Genomic DNA, 6,755 nt, shown 5'->3' on the forward strand with positions numbered 1-6,755 from the left:
TGATGGTGATGATGATGATGATGACGATGATGATCATGTTGATGATGATGATGTTGATCACTATCATCATCATCATCATAAAAAACTATGCTTATACTAACTCGCATAATAATTATTAGTATTATTAATAATAAAAGATAGTAATTGAAATAATAATAAAAAATCACATTTTTGTTAATAATAATAATAATATTAATATCGATAATTCGGTGTTATAAAAATAAGAAGAACAACAATAATCATCCCAATGTTTTCTTTTGTTTTCCACAAACGCCCAAGACATGGTGGACTATGTTAATGAACGATATACTACATAGATAAACAGGTGGGGTTAACAGTACTAATAATGATAACGAACTCAAGCCTAGGCTTAAAGCATGCGAGTTTGAGGAAATATGAGCGTCGAATGCATCGACAACAGTGTACAGCAGGTATTTATTTTATCGACCACGAAAGGATGAAAGCAAAGTCGACCTCGGTGACATTTGACTTCAAGATGTAAAGACAGTCGAAATGGTTGACAACTATTTTGTCCATCATGCTAATAATTCTATTATCTCTTGTTTAATTATTATTATCAATATTGATAATAATAATAATAATAATAATAATGGTAATGGTAATAACAATAATAATAATAACAATAATAATAATAGCAATAATAATAATAATAATAATAATAATAATAATAATAATAATAATAATAATAATAATAATAATAATAATAACAGAAACAATTCCTATCATAGTAGGTGCCTTAGGTATAATAAAACATATTCAGACAAATACATAACAAAAACACCAGGACTTACAAATATATATAACATACAGAACATTGCACTACTGGGTACTGCACACATTCTACGCAAAACACTTTCAATACAGTAAACACAAGAGCACCACAGCAAACCACAGCACATACCCAAGGCGCACAGAGCTGCGCTCGGTAGTGAAGTGAAAGCACGTTATAAAAATAAAACTACTGATCAATAATAATAATAATAATAATAATAATAATAAATGCCCGGATGCAGTATCAGGCAGTGGCTCTCATGGCTTCTGAACTTAATTGATTGGAAGTGTTATCATGTACATTGTTTTGTCTTGGTATAAAAGATGGGCTCCAGCAAATATTCTGCTCAATACCACAGATTTGCTTGTCGGTTGCATGACCTTAACCAGTTGAGCATATTCCTTAGTGGCTGACGATATGTGCCTCTCTGATCACAAAAAGGAGTAGTGGGGGAGCAAAATAGCCTTGTGTTGAGAGAAATTCTTTGGGGTTTGAATAATTCACCTTTGGAAGCATGGGCGTTTTGCTCAACATCCTTAAACAACCCTTATTCCGGGACCTTTTGAGCGGGATGGGCTACTCGACTTGAAGAAAATTCTAACTGGGCCCGACCTGCGACGTCATGCGCTGTTTATCTTCATATGAGACCACTATGTTGTGATGCGTGTGCCTCTGGTCTACCCTTTTCAGACGGGTAATCATTAGGGGTATACTGGGCTTCGTATATTTTACCCCAGTGTCACGTTGATGGTATATTATGCTCTGTCACTCAATAATAATAATAATAATAATAATAATAATAATAATAATAATAATAATAATAATAACAATCCTTTTCTGCTACAAGCAGAAGGCCTGAAATTTGTTGGGAGGGGCTAAGTTGATAATATCGATCCCAGGACGTCACTAATACTTAATTAGTCGACACCGAAACGACGATAGTGAAAGTTGACCTCGGACGAAATTGAACTCAGGACGTAAAGAAGGACGAAATGCCGCTAAGCATTTTGTCCATCATGCTAATGTTTGCCAGCTCACCGTCTAACATAACAATAATAATAATAATAATAATAATAATAATAATAATAATAACAATAATGATAATAATAATAATATGATAATAATAATGATAATAATGATAATAATAATAATAATAATAAGAAGAAGAAGAAGAAGAAGAAGAAGAAGAAGGACAACAACAACAACAATTATAATAATAATAATGATAATAATACTAATAATAATAATACTAATAATAATAATAATAATAATAATAATACTAATAATAATAATAACGGTGGTGATATTAATGGTTTTAGGTGAGGCGAAGAAAATCTTTATTAGACTCCAGTTGGTCGTTGTTATAACCAAAATGTGATAGGTGAGTAATCAAGCGTGGTTTCCGGCCATTACAAAACTGATTTTTTTTTTCAGCAAAATATTTTTCTTTCTTTTTTTAGTGATATGGTTTGATTAGATTAAATTAATATCTTTAAAAATGAATGAATATAAAATGCAAACAGACGACCCGGATAAAATAAAGAGCGAAGAGGAAAACTCAATGTTAATAAGAAAATACTGAACGAATCCAAAAACCTTACACTGTTTTATAACAAAATTACATATATAAATATATAAAGACGAAAGAATGTAAAATTATTAGCGTACAAATGTGTGTATATTACGTGTATATATGTGTGTGTATTGATACACACACCCAAACATATATATATATATATATATATATATATTTATATACACACACACACACACACACACACACACACACACACATATATATATATATATATATATATATATATATATATATATATATAATGTATATACCAATATACATATGATTTATGCGTGTGTGTGCATGTAATCTTTGATTGTATGTCTGACGTATAATCCGTTGTTCGTCGATATATAATAATGAAAAATGATTTGGAACGAAAAGAGAAATTTATGTAAGATTATGTTATAAAGATACTTAAAATACGGATAAAGATACAAATTTGTGTGTGTGCGTATATATATATATATATATATATATATATATATATATATATATATATATATATATATATATATATATATATATATATATATATATGTATATATATTTACGCATTTATTGATGAACATTCATACATAAATTTCTATGCGTCTATCTGCCCGTATATGAGACGGGGAGAGGATATAAGGCATAAAAAATTAGAAGTTATTCTGCTACATCGAACAACATAACCTCTTCCGATAAGTGTCTAATAATCAATGAATAAATGAAACCGAAAAGCAAATCCGAACACAAACAAATATTTTAAGACAGATAACACATTTCCTTATCAAAGTTAATTAAATAGGGATGGGAAATATCGTTCGATTAGAAACGGATCAGGAAACTTAGTTGAAAAACTATAAACAAATGGAAATTAAGAAAAGAGATATAGAAATGTTGGTTCCTGTTCGCTAAATGAAATCAATTTACCAAAACTGTTCGCTTCTATTCTTTGCTTGGTTGGAATATTTGTATACAAATTCTGATCCGTTTCTGATGCATACATACATCCATAAATACATATACATATATGTGTGTGTGTGGGGGCTGCGTGTGCGCACGTGTGTATTCATATACCAATATACTTGCTTAAATACGTAATAACAAATAATTCTATGTACAGATATATTTTATACGCAGGGATATTTATGAATGTGTATATGAGCGTATATATATATAAGCATCCCTTTCCATCCTTCTCTTTCTCTCTCTCTCTCTCTCTATCTATGCATCTTCCTATATATCTTCCCACCTATCTGTCGATCTCTCACCCTATCTCTATATATTTAACTCTGTAACTTGCACACACACACACATAGACACACTCACACACACACACACGCACATATATATATATACAGACATTCAATGGATTTAAACTCACATAGCCATAGCTTCATATAGTGCCACGGGGTGTTTTTTCACACGCTATGTTCAATATATTTGATAATATGAATGATACACACCGAGAAACGTTTTGTAACAATCACATACATTTTTCGATATATTGCACACTAAATAACAATTTCATCTACCAATTTATATAGAGATATATTTTAATTTTCCTCCATAAACTTATCCTTTACAATGGAGAGCAAATCATATTTATCGATTCATAGTTATATAACCAAAAAATAAACAAAAAGACAGAGAGATAAATGATGTTAGAAATAATACGCAGGCCTGGATTTATTCATAATATCAAATCCAGTGATTATCATGCCAAAACACCATTAATACCATTCGCAGAGACTTACATTACCCAGTACATATACGATATATCATGCTGACTACAATTTAGACCATTCAACCATTAGCAAATTCATTCCGAAACAAAAAAAATACTTTTACATATACAGGTTTATGATAGCGCAAATACAACAAAAATATTATAGTGCCTACGCATATCAATAAATCAGTTAGAAGAGGAACATACATATATACTGATGCTTTATTCTGATATTACTTAGATATTGAACCGCAAAAATAACATACACCTTCATGCATCAATAGGTGACCGATAATTACATGCATTCCATACAATAGCTTTGCCTCCGGATTAATAAGTAGCGTCGTTTCACCAGATGACTTCGCGGTTCAGAAATTTCTAGATTTAAATCAGTTACTGACGCTGAATTTTAATTTCTACAAAGAGCTGACCAGTCGTTTGTAACACATATCAATACATAGAAAAAACTATGAAATAGAGAAATGAGTTTCTATGTATTTCTGGCGACTGACAAGTCTTCATATTCTTATATACTATCCAATCAGCCATCATGTCACCATGAGAACACACTCTCTTCCCTCTCTCTCTATCTTTCTCCATCCTTCTCTCTTCCCACTCCCTCTCACCATCTCCTAGTCTCTCTCTCCCTCTCTCTCTCTCTCTCTCTCTCTCTCTCTCTCTCTCTCTCTCTCTCTCTCTCTCTCTAATCTATCTCACTGTGTCTCAATTTATAAAATAGTAGGTGGTAGATTGCTAAAAACATGTTAGCAGTCTGCAAAAAGGAAACTGCAATAAACATCAATGAGCTGTGTGGTAAGTAGCTTGCCTACCAACCACACGGTTCCGGTTCCGTCCAACTGCGTGGCGCCTTGGGCAAGTGTCTTCTACTATAGTCTCGGGCCGCCCAACGCCTTGTGAGTGCATTTGGTAGACGGAAACTGGAGGAAGCCCGTCGTATATATATATATATATATACATATATATATATATATATATATATATATATATATATATATATATATATATATATATATATATATATATATATATATATATATATATATATATATATGAATGTAGGTGTATATGTTTGTGTGTCTGTGTTTGGCCCTCCAACATCGCTTGACAACCGATGGTGGTGAGTTTATATTGATACAGATAGATATACACACGCATACATACTGACATGCATACGCATATAGCTACACATATATATTCTTATGAATACTTTTGAAAGCCGAGAGCAAGAAACTCTTCATTCTTTAAACTTGCCAAAAGCCATTTGATGACTCGTTTGTTCTGCCCATAAACTACTTTACATTTTCTCTCTTTCACACAAGACAGTGTGGCACTTAAGTTTGTTGGGGGAATAAGTGATACACTACCGACCATCTTACGCTGATTATTTCTAGGGAGTTACGTGGCTCGGGCATTTCCTTGACTTCGTGTTTTCTGATGCTGTCTCACGTACGCATATTTTGTATTGTCCTACTCTACATCTCTCCGAGACCAGCATTTTTGTAAAGTTAGCTGTTCTTAACATATGTAAGTGAATATATGTGCATACATACATATAATCACATACAACATTCGCACACACACACAAAACCACGGACACACACTTACCTTCACGAACACACACACACACACACACAGACACACACACACACACACACACACACACACATATATACCAGTAAATAAAAAAAGTATATATACAAACACAGTCATATATATATAAATACAAAATCAATTTATAAATTTGATTTTATTATATTTATATATATATACATATATATATATATATATATATATATATATATATATATATATATATTTATACATGTATATATACATATTTATACAACTGTATACATGTCTGTATATTCCTATATATTTATATATACATACACATATAAATATACATACATACACACACACACACACACACATATATATATATATATATATACATGCTTACATATATATATATACATAGATATATACATATATATATATAGACATATATTGAGAGATAAATATATACATATACAAGTATATATATATATATATATATATATATATATATATATATATATATATATATATATATATATGTAAGTAGACACACGCATAGCCACACACATACACACACATATATATATATATATATATATATATATATATACATATATATAACGCATAACAACCACCACCCATACACACATATTCACGTGCATGTGTATAAATATACACCAAAATTCGTGTAGATGCCTTTGTGAGCTTTTACATATTAGCATATACATGCAAATTTGAACAAATTTAGATTGTTTTTATAATGTATATTATATAATAAAGCATCTATAATTATGCTTTATCACGCGTTATATTATGTTGTATGGAAGTCAATATTCTTCGCTAATTTCCTCTAAAAGTTCTTTCATTATTTATATTGGTTTATGGATTTCTTTGCACTTTTATGCAAGGTAGGTATATGTTTGTTGCTGCTGTTGTTCATATGTGAATATATATCTGTAAATCTATGCATCGCAGCACAGACACACACGTACGATACCGTGTGTTTCAGAAGGTGGTGTTGTACGTCTCTGTTCGCATACATATTATCTGTATGCATATTCATAAATATATGGATGTGTGGAGGTGTGCGTGTG

The sequence above is a fragment of the Octopus bimaculoides genome, chromosome 8, assembly GCF_046866305.1.
Source record: "Octopus bimaculoides isolate indiv1 chromosome 8, ASM4686630v1, whole genome shotgun sequence".
Lineage (NCBI taxonomy): Eukaryota > Metazoa > Mollusca > Cephalopoda > Octopoda > Octopodidae > Octopus > Octopus bimaculoides.